We start from the raw sequence: 12,284 nt of genomic DNA, 5'->3' as shown, positions 1-12,284 counted from the left end.
AAATTAGGTTTTTTTTCTTGGCTGCTATTGACATTTTTCGTGAAGATTCCTCAGACAAATGAGATCAAGTGATCTTCTTCATATGCCTCCTTCTTGAATCTTCATACAAAACAAACCAAAGTCTATCCACAATAATTATAAATAAAATTACGCCTTCTGTAGACATTACAGCCATGTATTAAGATAACGTAGTTAAAAAACTTTGGGTAAATGTATAATAAACAATCCAATTTTCCTCCCTTCCTCCTAATTAGAGCAACAATTTTTAAAATTAGAGGTAGAGAAAGGTTGCGTGATAATATCAAAAGCAACGCGCATTAACTTTCAGGGATCTAAAAAGATAAAACAATGGACAATAATGAACCAAACAATTAAATACATCAATTATTCCTAGTGTAATAAGCAGCCCAATGTCCCCTCCATCCCTGATTACTTCTAGTCATATTAAAGTTCATCTCATTATTACAGAACAAGTTTCATAGCCTACACTGCAATAAATCAGGGAGGGAGGGGACATTGGGCTGTTTATTATACTAGTCCCCAAAGTCTAATAACAACGTTTTTATATTCGTTGGCTCAACAACCTTGCGGACTTTTATTCAATTTTGATTGGCTGAGCGTCCAAACGTTTCAACCATTAATTGTAATCTACAGAAGGAGTAATTTTGTGTATCATCATTGGAGATTTACATCAATATAACGGCCATCGTCTTATCCCTTTAGATCCCTGACTGTAATAAATGAATTATTTATTATTAATGATGTAGAATATGGCAAGGTGTAAGACAATAGCTGTATGGATTATTATGTGGGAATTATGATCGATCACCGATAATTTGGCTACCAGCTGCCGTAGGATATTCAGGTAATGAGCAACATATTCTGTCCCAGGAATCTAAATGGATTTGCGCAGCCAATTTAATAGACCAACCATTCAAAATTAATTAAGTGTCCCAAAAGTTGTTAAGCCAAAAATATATTATAAGAATAGTTATTTCTCGCATCGTATTATAAACGGCTTTCCGCGGATATAGAATGTACAATTATAAGATTAAAACATTTTTTTTTAGCCCCGAGGTGCCGAAGGCACCTGCTAAAAAACTGGTTTTAATCTTATGATTGTACATTTTTATATTCGTGGAAAGCTGGATATAATTCGATGCTAGACATAGTATTTTCGTATGGATGAGAACCGGTTCCTATCCACCGGATTCGAATGAATACGATAAATGTTATTATAAACTTTGGCGACTAGTGTAATAAGTAGAGCAATGTCCCCTCTCTTCCTGATTCTGTCCTCACAATAAACAATAATTTATATAAAAGTCTCACTGTAAAAAATGTACACGATTATATCAAACTTTTGTTTTGTTTAAATTTAAATTCCACAAATTTAAGAACTTTAAATTTATCTAGAGAATATTTGAAAATTTCTTTCAACTAAAGTATATATGAGTAACAGTAACAAGCCCTTTTACTCCACAGGTGGAGCATAGGCCGCTGACAATTTGTCAGTGTTTCTGTAACAATGTGGCTTTTTTATGGATAAGGGATATAGTTGTCGGCCCTAAGCCCTATGATTGCGGTGGAAAGCGTCCAAATGCCCATCAGACAACTAACCCTTTGATTGCACGACCTTTGTCTGAGAAGTCCTAACTGTGCATGGTAGTGATTTGCGCCTGTTTTGGGCCAAGGCATTCCCCTTACTCTAACTATTTATGTCCCGCACCACCTGACATAGCAGCAGTAGTAACCATTTTTAACGTCTTTAATTATGACGCGGTGTCGGACCGATATTCGAATCTATCGCCTTCCCGACGACGAGCGGATGCGCTACGTGTTGTGCCACGGTCGCGGGTATATATTAGTATCTAAAGATAATATAACATTATGCAAGAAATCAATTTTACAGTACCGATTCTATATTCTAATCAATTTATAGAATACTTTACTTTTATTTACAACAATTAGTGTTATATTAATTTACAAGAAATAGAATTTACAAGATTTTTGTATAAATTTTAGGCGCAACCACATTACAACTTTGCCCCTGCGGCCTGGTGTGCAAAACTAAAGAAAAAAATATCATATCCCCCTCCTTAATTTAAATTTTGTTTAAAATAAAGGGGGGTTAATTAATACTGACACTCCATATATTTTTAAAATAAAGGTGTTATCAGTGCAGATAAAATTTTTACCAACAAGTTTAACCTGTTCTATAAAATAGAAATAATTTACACTATCTATCTTTACTTCGATGTGCTATAGTTCTCTATGTGAAATAATTTATTTATTCACAAAGAAATTTCGTCATTAATAGTTTAGAATTTGCAAAATAGTAAATAATAAACTATAAACCCAAAAATATTCTGATTAATTTTCAAATTTTTCATATTTCTATTTTGTAAGGATGAATGTTATGTTTTTCCTTATATTATATAGGCAAATAAAGTTAATCAAATGAGAGGAATAATAAATAACATAAAGCTGCTCGTATATATATATAAAATATAATATGGGCATAGAAGAATAAATCAATGAAAATACGTATAATAACTATTATAGGTGTGTGATTAGAGTAAATAATTATAGACTAAAGTAAGTGAAGTAGTTGTGTACATAAACATGAATATACATAATTTACTTTTCAGGGAGACAGGGATGCTATTAACTTATATATTTTAAATTATAAAAAAACATTAAAAAGTGTCCCTAAATAAAATACAAAGAATACATGAAACAGTAAAATGTTTAGGCAGTTGATTTGGAACACAGTAATAGTGTCTGACTCATTATGACGTAACAAAAAAAAATTAGCCAATGAGAGGCCACTATAAATTTTACAATTGGTCAATAACAGCCTCTCATTGGCTAATTTTTTTTTGTTTCGTCATAATCAGTCAGACACTATTACTGTGTTCGTTGATTTGTAGAGTTGCTGTGCCACAACAAAATACAGATGGAAAATAAGTTACAAACCTTTAACGCCAAGGTGCTGAATTTCGTTAATTTTCAGTGTCAAAAACTTTTTCCTTCCGTCTGCCAGTCAGTCAGGGGAAAATGAGATTTTCTTGGCTGCTGTTGAAGATAGACTTGTTAAATTTTAAGTGAAGATTCCCTTGATAGATGCGCATCTAAGCTATACATTATTTTGTTCATCTGTCTGTCGGTCATGCTAAGACATAAACACTAATCTTTTGAGGTTTTGTAATTATGTTCGAATTTTCCTTATTCTCCCTCTTCCTTTTCTTTGTTATGATAACTGAAAATCTGTAACTCACTTTATCCGTTTGTACATCCATGATTTTTATGGACATTGCTTGATATAATTGATGTCATTCTTGTTACTGCTAAGTTTAGATATGTTTTTGATGTAGCATTCTATCTTTATGGAATATGAAGTATTCTAAAAAGGATGTTATTTATACCTTTATATTCCTGAGACAAGAAACATACCTACACACACATACTGCATAGCATATCCTTTATATTCCTGAGACAAGAAACATACATACACACACATACATAGCATATCCTTTATATTCCTGAGACAAGAAACATACATACACACACATACATAGCATATCCTTTATATTCCTGAGACAAGAAACATACATACACACACATACATAGCATATCCTTTATATTCCTGAGACAAGAAACATACCTACACACACATACATAGCATATCCTTTATATTCCTGAGACAAGAAACATACATACCCACACATACATAGCATATCCTTTATATTCCTGAGACAAGAAACATACATACACACACATACATAGCATATCCTTTATATTCCTGAGACAAGAAACATACATACCCACACATACATAGCATATCCTTTATATTCCTGAGACAAGAAACATACCTACACACACATACATAGTATATCCTTTATATTCCTGAGACAAGAAACATACATACACACACATACATAGCATATCCTTTATATTCCTGAGACAAGAAACATACCTACACACACATACTGCATAGCATATCCTTTATATTCCTGAGACAAGAAACATACATACACACACATACATAGCATATCCTTTATATTCCTGAGACAAGAAACATACATACACACACATACATAGCATATCCTTTATATTCCTGAGACAAGAAACATACATACACACACATGCCTAGCATATCCTCGCGCCTCTTCTTAGTTTCCCTTTAGGAACAATACATAATTAATTTATGTATACAGAATTAGTATACACTATACTATACTTCAGGAATAGAGGGTGCAGTATTAGCAGTTATCGTCGGCGATAAGACAAAGGACGATTCTCATTACCAATTATAATAAACAGTAGATCAAATTAATTGGTTAAAAACTTTAGATACTGCGAGTCTGAAACATTTAAACAAGATTTAATAAAAAGTAATCTATGTAAAGTAAAATTTCCTAACCGAGTATTTTGCACTTTTACACAAACTAAAAAAGACTAGAAAAAAAGTTTTTTTTTTAAATTAGAAAAATAAAGAAAAAAAATAAAAATAAATATTAGGCTTCTCCATGAAAAGAATACTAGGTAATACTAGTTTTTGCCTAAAATTTGAATAATATATATTGATAATAACATTTTTTTTTCTTAAGGACATTATGAAGCCAAGTAAAATATTAGGATTAATTTTTTTATAGCTGCTTGTCTTATCCCTTTAACCCTTAACTAAACCAACAACACGTTCCTTAGCACTAATATAAGAATAAGTGAATACCATACAATATATATTATATATATAATTATGTATATACAATATATCAAAGATAATAAAGTATAGATGAGAATCTAGGTGGAAAATTTGGCCTTGTATCGCCGCGATTTAACCTGAGATCTTTTACGTCCAGTCAAACCGCTGATAGACGACTGACCCACTACTTGCTGTCCGATGAGGATGGAAAACCAGAAGGTTTACGAATCATTGCATTTCAAGATGAAAACCAATGATCTAAAAAATATAAAATACATCAGTTAAATAATACATATAAATGCGATAATCAGATCAGACAAATAAAATGATCATAATTTGATTTAAAGAAATACAAAACATCATTATTAAGAATAATACATTGAAATCATCAGGTTATTACCTGGGTTACGTCTCATGCAAACAGGACAGACTTACAGCAGGGTTCTACCAATCAAGCACACTTTCCATTCTCCAACAAACAAAGGAGAAAAACGCGCTCCCGGAGACAACAACAAACTCTTGCACACGAATGCCACACTATCAGAGGTAAAATTAGAGGAAATGTTGTCTTTTCTGATTCAGCGGAGTAAGGTTTAAAAGGCATAGGAAATTTTCACAAAGATCATGACGAATGACTCAAGGAACGCTCCCTTTCCGATACAGGCCTATATAGCTTGAAATAAAGGCCGGACAATTGAAAACTATAATAACCTATGGCTTTTAGTAAGTTTTCAAGTTTTATGAAAATGTTCAAAGATTTTGAATTTTGATATTACAAATTTTTATTGAATTCACTAAAAGCCTTGCGTACAAGTCATCTTTTACATTTAAGACGTCCAAAATTGGATAAAATATTATTCGTAAGTATTAATTCTATCGAATACTGAAAAGTATTAGATGTGTAGAAATTCATTTTGTTGTAGATTTTAAGGATTATTATTTCAAAGGTTTCATTTTCAAGGTTTATTTATTAATAGAATTTATCTTTACATTATGAAAGCTTTTTACCATGTTACAAATGTATTTTTGCAGTATTTTGAAAAGTATTATCAGTAAACAAAAACATGCATTAAATTTTTTCATAATATAGATTAAATTTGATGGTTTTTACTTCTATTCCATCTTATTCTGTGCAATATATATAGTTTTAGGATGGCACTTTATGGTATCACTAATCAAGTATCAGACAATTTTTAAAGATTTGTGTATGTTTGACTAAAACAAAGTATTTGACGGTGAAAAGCATGAGCTTTTGTTGGTTTTTCATATAGCAATTAAAATAATCAAATATATAGAAGGAGTATTTTTACCTCATATATGAAGGTATAGGTTAAAAAGAAAAAAAATATGTTTAAATTTCAATAATAATGTAAAATATTATGTTATTGGAAGTCTTAAGTGAATTAATGAAGTTTTACTTACAACCTTTGGGTGATTGCCATAAGCTTTTCTGAATTTTGTAGCTTTTATTTTGTCTCTTTTGATAAAAGTTTTCTTTTTATTCCATTATCTGTAAGTGTTAATTGGGTACAAGGAAGGACTATGCAATATACTATGACAATTTTCCTACAAGCCCACAGAAGAGTACACACACATCATCCTACCTCCCTTTACAGACTTTGTATTAATGCATGAAAATAAGGGGAGGCAGTTCCTTTTTAGAATTAAAATCAAAATAGTGGTGTAGATAGGTTAGGATCAGTTTGTATTAAGTAATACCAAAGAGTTAAGTCCCACAGGAGTTTCATGGAGTTTAGTTGTAAAGTTCCTGTTTTATATTGTACTAGCGGCTTCGCCCCTAGCCTCTAGGGGCTTTGCCCCAAGAGGTAATTTAAAAAAAATTAAGTATCCCCACTAAGGTGCCCCCACTACTTTCTATTGAAAAAAAAATTAAGTATCCCCACTAAGGTGCCCCCACTACTTTCTATTGAAAAAAAATTAAGTACCCCCACTAAGGTAACCCCACTACTTTCTATTTAAAAAAAAATTAAGTACCCCCACTAAGGTAACCCCACTACTAAAAAAATTTAGGGGGAATTTTCTGTTTTTTTTGGGGGGGTTGGGGGTGTCCCACCCCTCAAAATAATAGCTTAAAACCACCACAGGACCAATAGGTATATACCCTAAAGAGAAGAATCCGATCGGTTCAGATCTTAAGCTTCAGACAGACGGACGGACGGACGGACAGACAGACATCAAGCTACTTTGTATTATAGATAGTTTATATTATTGAGATACTAAGAATATCTATGATCAACACGTATATAACACAAAACAAGAACATCTACACCCATATATAAATTTGGTATATCAAATCTAGAAGCTTGCATATAGCTTATGAAAATGACGTCATAGCATTTATAAGCACTGTAAAGAGCTTTTAGATCTTCTTTGAATCATGTTCCTTATTACATTTTTTCATAAGTAGGGCAGCAAACAAAACAAAAAAATAAGTTCTCAATTTTCACTTTTTGCCTTAGATCCTATATAGTAGCTGAATTATTATTAGCAAGTAATAAATTCTTTACGTTTATTTATTGATTAAATAGCTACGTGTGACATTTATGGAAATATCATATTATAGATTATCTTTGCTTGTAGCAAAACCAAAACGGAAAGTAGGGCACATAAGGGCGTAGCTTTACTAGAAAAAAGAAGAACTCTAAAAATACATTAAACATTATTAAGTTTATTAAAAATTTTATTCTATGGGCTTGCACCGTAATAGTTTTGTACAACGAAGACATTCGGTATTGACCCTAGAAGAGTGAAAAAAAGTTTGACTGTTTGTCCAAATTTCAAAGGTCCTACCACTCCGTTAGACCGATCAATCGTACATCCCTACAGACATCCCAAAAAACAATTCCTAAAAGAACCTCAAGAAACTCTGAATTTATAGAAAAGTGTTAGGTTAAAGCTGTTAATCTTGTAAAGGTTAGAGCAAACAAACATTTAGAAATTTGCATAAACAATCATTATATCACCGTCTCACTATGTTTCTATACACAATTACTATAACAAGGATGTTTGAGTCCACAAATGTCCATAAGTGGCGCAGCAACAAATAATGGTTCTACTTTATTAAAGTTTTTTTTTAAATATTGATCTTCGTTTCTGCAGACCTAAATATAAGAATCAAACTACAAATTTCAAAATATTTTCTTTAATATTTGTTTTGGGTAGGCCAAATATTCGGTTCAATATAAGTGCAGCTGTCAAAATAAACTATAATACAGGAAGAATAAAGAAAATTGTATATTCTATTTAGTAAATAAAATTTCTAAGTTACCATGATATGACATGAAAATTATTCCATAAATAACTATCTGCGACAAGTTTTTTGCGTCTTTGTTTGTTTATATTAGGTTGATAGCACCCTACTTTCACTTCCTTCTTAGACAGACAGACGGATATACGGCTACTCAGATCCTTGTTATAGAGTAGCTTCGCTATTTTAATAAGGGTCTTATTGTATTTCTATGGCAAGCAGGACCAAATTATAGAGTAGCTTCGCTATTACTAACTAACAATCACCTTGTGTGTATTCCATTGGGTGTAACTAAACATTTGTTTGGATAATTAAAAGACAAATAGCTCTAGTATCTAGCTACTATATATACTCTCTAATAGTAATTACACATGTATTCATATACATACAGTCATGGGCGAGCATCTAGGAAAGGTAGGAGGAGAACCAGAAGAGAAAAATCCAATTTTTTTGAGCCATACTCCCCACTTCAAGCCTACCTATGAAAATCGATCAGGCGGAAGCTTTTCGCGTGATAAAGTTAATTATCAACAAAGATATTTATAGAGCTATCCAGAGAAACAAAAAAACCGCTAATCCTCATCCTTTATGATATCGATTAAATTAGGTTAGTGTCAAAGTATTTGATCCCAGGAAAATTTATTCAATTTCAACTTTAATTTCAGTAAAAAAATGTTCATTATTGTAACTAAATAACGATTTTATCCGTGTTTAGCCGTACAATGCTGTTCTTGTTTTCAACAAAATAAAATGAAATTTTCTTTATCTAGTCATAAATAATCATTTTTGAGATAAAATAAGTTGTTTATACAGCTTTGAAGAACTGGCTAGCTGACAAGTTACATGTCAAACCTTGAAGTAGTATTTCAACATTACCACCATGCTTTTATAAGGATATTTGGTCCTAAGATGGGTTTAGGCTATTAGATTGCCCTCTCTAACCTAGATACTATGTGATTAGAGAAGTTTTACAATAGCTTTATGTCTTTGATCCTATTTTATATAAACGGCTATAAGTAATACTTTTTTTGCTTGTTAAATTACATGCTGAGACCAAGATTTTAAAGAAGCACATTTATAAAAAAAATCAAATGAAAAACAGGTTTTCTTCAATTGAATAATCCCTTCCTGATGGGAGAGGAAAGTATTTAAAATCATTCACGAGACATTTTCAAGAGAGAGATAGAGAGAGAAATGGAGAGAGAGGAACGGAGGGAGGGGGGAGGATACGGTCCCAAATCTCTCGGAAGACAAAGTTTTTAACTCTGAGACGCTCCGTTCCTTCCGTCCTCACGCACGAATAAAAGTCTCTCGTTAACCAATCAGAGATGCCAAAATTTAAATGAACATTTTTTCAACCTTTGCTAAATTCGTATTGTATATACTATAATGTAAAGTAGTAAGGTATTTTTTGAAACTAAAAATCTTGGGACATGTTGTCCTATGGGTTGTATTTTTTAGGGAAGCTTTACAAATGTCATGGGGTGTTTTTAGGCAATTTGTGACCCTCATACCTAAGAGCTACATGCAAAGCAACCAGCTTCTTTTAAACTGTAAGAAAAAAAAATAATCAATGGTAAAAATACCTATAATCTTCGTTAAGATTAAAAACAATTTTATCTACCTAAGAAAAAACAAAACTAAATTTTAAATACACTTTTAATAATTTCTTAACTGATACTTGGTAGTTAGGTACATGAACCTTAAAATTACCGCTTATTTAAATGTTTAAACACATAATATATCATAAAAGAAAAATATCAGTATTAAAATTTTTGGGAACCATGATTTAAGTAACCAATATTTTTGTTCGTTCCTTTTTCTCTCTTGGTTCAGTTATTCAGTGATTCTCTGGCGGATTGTAGTAGCATGAGAACCGTTTCCATACTCATTATTTATATAAATATTACACAATATTCTAAAAAAAAACAAGCCAAACAATTGAATAATAATATGTTACAAAAACGATAAAAACATTATAATTAAACAATAATTGTGAAAAAAATATATTCGTAGAAAAAAGGTTATTACTCAATATACTTACTTTATATTATATTACTTTATATTACTTAATAATATAAAATGTCCTAAAAATAATTTTAAAAATAACCTTTAAAAATCAAACGTGTATTTCAATCTCAAAATTTATTTGTTACAAAATTTTAAGAAGGTTAAATTTACCTTTCTTGATTTTCTTAATCATTAGAAGAACTCTTTTGGGTGGTATTTTTAATTTTATACTGGGCATATCTTATTGGGAGGTAAACTTGACCCATTACTAAATATACTTAAACCTAGCTGCCCTAGACTAATACTAATTTTATGCCGTTGAAATTTTTGACTGGCCAGTCATTCCATTTTCGAGATAAGACATATAAACACACGCATGCATACTTCCAGCTACTTCAGGGCTTAGCATAAAATTTTTTTAATTTATTTTTAAATTTTTTATATGAGTATCTAAATATTATGACAAGACCACAAAAGTAGCCAAGAAAGGAAGGACAAGAGAAAAAAAGAAACATTCTGCTTACATCCATAATGTATGCTATTTGTCAAAATCAATTTTATTTAGCCTTAAAGTTTTTGCCTACTATTTAAAATGTTTTCCCTTTGAATCTGTTGTAAAAAAACAATATTCAAAAACTAGAAAAATAAGACCCTGCTTTATAAAACAAAAATCATTAGATATTAACTCTTTTCATACCAAAATGGAGGTTATTTTTTGGTTATTTTTGGATAGTATTTCAAACAATTTTTACCATCTTTCTTACATCCGTAAGCATAGCAACTCTATAATAGTTGCCAGAAAGTTCGTACGTCCATTTTTAAAAATGATACCTTGGAAAACAAGGTACAATATTTAAGCTAGGCATCTTTAGTCCTTCAAATTAATGTTCTGTTTATTAAGTCCTCACACTCCAGAAGGGTTATTGTTCTTTTGTCCTTCCTTCTGAATTTAGAGCTTTTATGGATGTTGTCATCCTTGTTTTAATAAGACGTGGATTATTTCTTTTTGAATATCGATGAGATAAGAATGAGATTCCTACTTTGAGTATTGGTTATTTAGAAAATTATATAAGATTGTGAAACAACAGCTTATTGGGTCTAATAATAAATGACGTCATACAATACGACCTATGATATGCCAGTATATATTTTTCCATTGGTCAATTACAATTTGCTGCTTCAATATTGTTTGTAGCTATATATTTAAGTTTATATTTTAGTAAAGCTGATATTTTTTTAGGGAGCAGTACTGTAAAAGGAAAATGTATACTGTTTAATGACAAATTTACATTCTTAGGACTTGATTATAGAGATGCTTTGCCTACAATATTGTACCTTGTTAAAAGCGAAGCTTTTCTAAAATTAGGGTCGGTCCGTCCGTCCGTCCGCCCGTAACGGATAGCTTTTTTTCCATTAAAGGCATGTTAGAATTGTCCTATCAATATCAAATTTTGTATGGTGATTCCTTTAGTAGTTAGGTACGATTTAGAAAGCGTAGCAACTCTATAATCATTACCAAAACGTCCATTTTAAACATGTTGATTTTTTACTTTTTTAACAACAAATTTTTATGTGAACTAATCATCTGATTGATCTGATTTTTGGTATATTAATTCCTGGGACAACAAAGTATAATGTAATAAGCGAAGCAACTCTATAATCAAGTCCTAAAAATGTAAGTATGTCCATAAACATTATCCTGAATCAAGCAGTTTTTTTTCAACAAATTTACTTAAAATTTTGCTTTGACCCTTATACATTTATACTATGATTATTCAGTTCTGACATTATACAAGTGTTTATGTTCGTTTGTCCTACCGTTTCAGTGCTTCGCCTTTATGGATGTTGTCATCCTTGTTGTAAAGGGACTCAGTATTCCAAAAATCGATAAGACAATTCTAACCTGTTGAAATAAGCGAAAGGAGCTAACCGTTACAGAAGGACGTACGGTCGGACAGACAGACCCTAGTTATGTTTTAACAGATGAAAAGATGAAACAAAGGAAGAAAAAAAATTTAATAAAAAAGCAGCTTTTAAAAAGTATAGATAAAACTAGTCATTGCTTAGTTTCTTGTAATTCCGCCAATAAAGAATATATGAAAGTATTCAACAGGAGAAAATCTGTTATTTTTCTTTTGATTTATTCCTATCATGTAAATATATATAATATATGCATCTCAGAATATTTAAAATAGAAAGCAAACCTTAATAGAAAAGAAAATCAAAGGATGATAGTATTACAAAAAATACACTTGAATATTGCATCCATGAAATCATCTACTTTAAGCGAAACCTTTG

The sequence above is a fragment of the Acartia tonsa genome, chromosome 6 (assembly GCF_053477335.1).
Source record: "Acartia tonsa isolate MP-2025a chromosome 6, ASM5347733v1, whole genome shotgun sequence".
In the NCBI taxonomy this organism is placed as follows: domain Eukaryota; kingdom Metazoa; phylum Arthropoda; class Copepoda; order Calanoida; family Acartiidae; genus Acartia; species Acartia tonsa.
Note: the sequence above shows the minus strand (reverse complement) of the source record.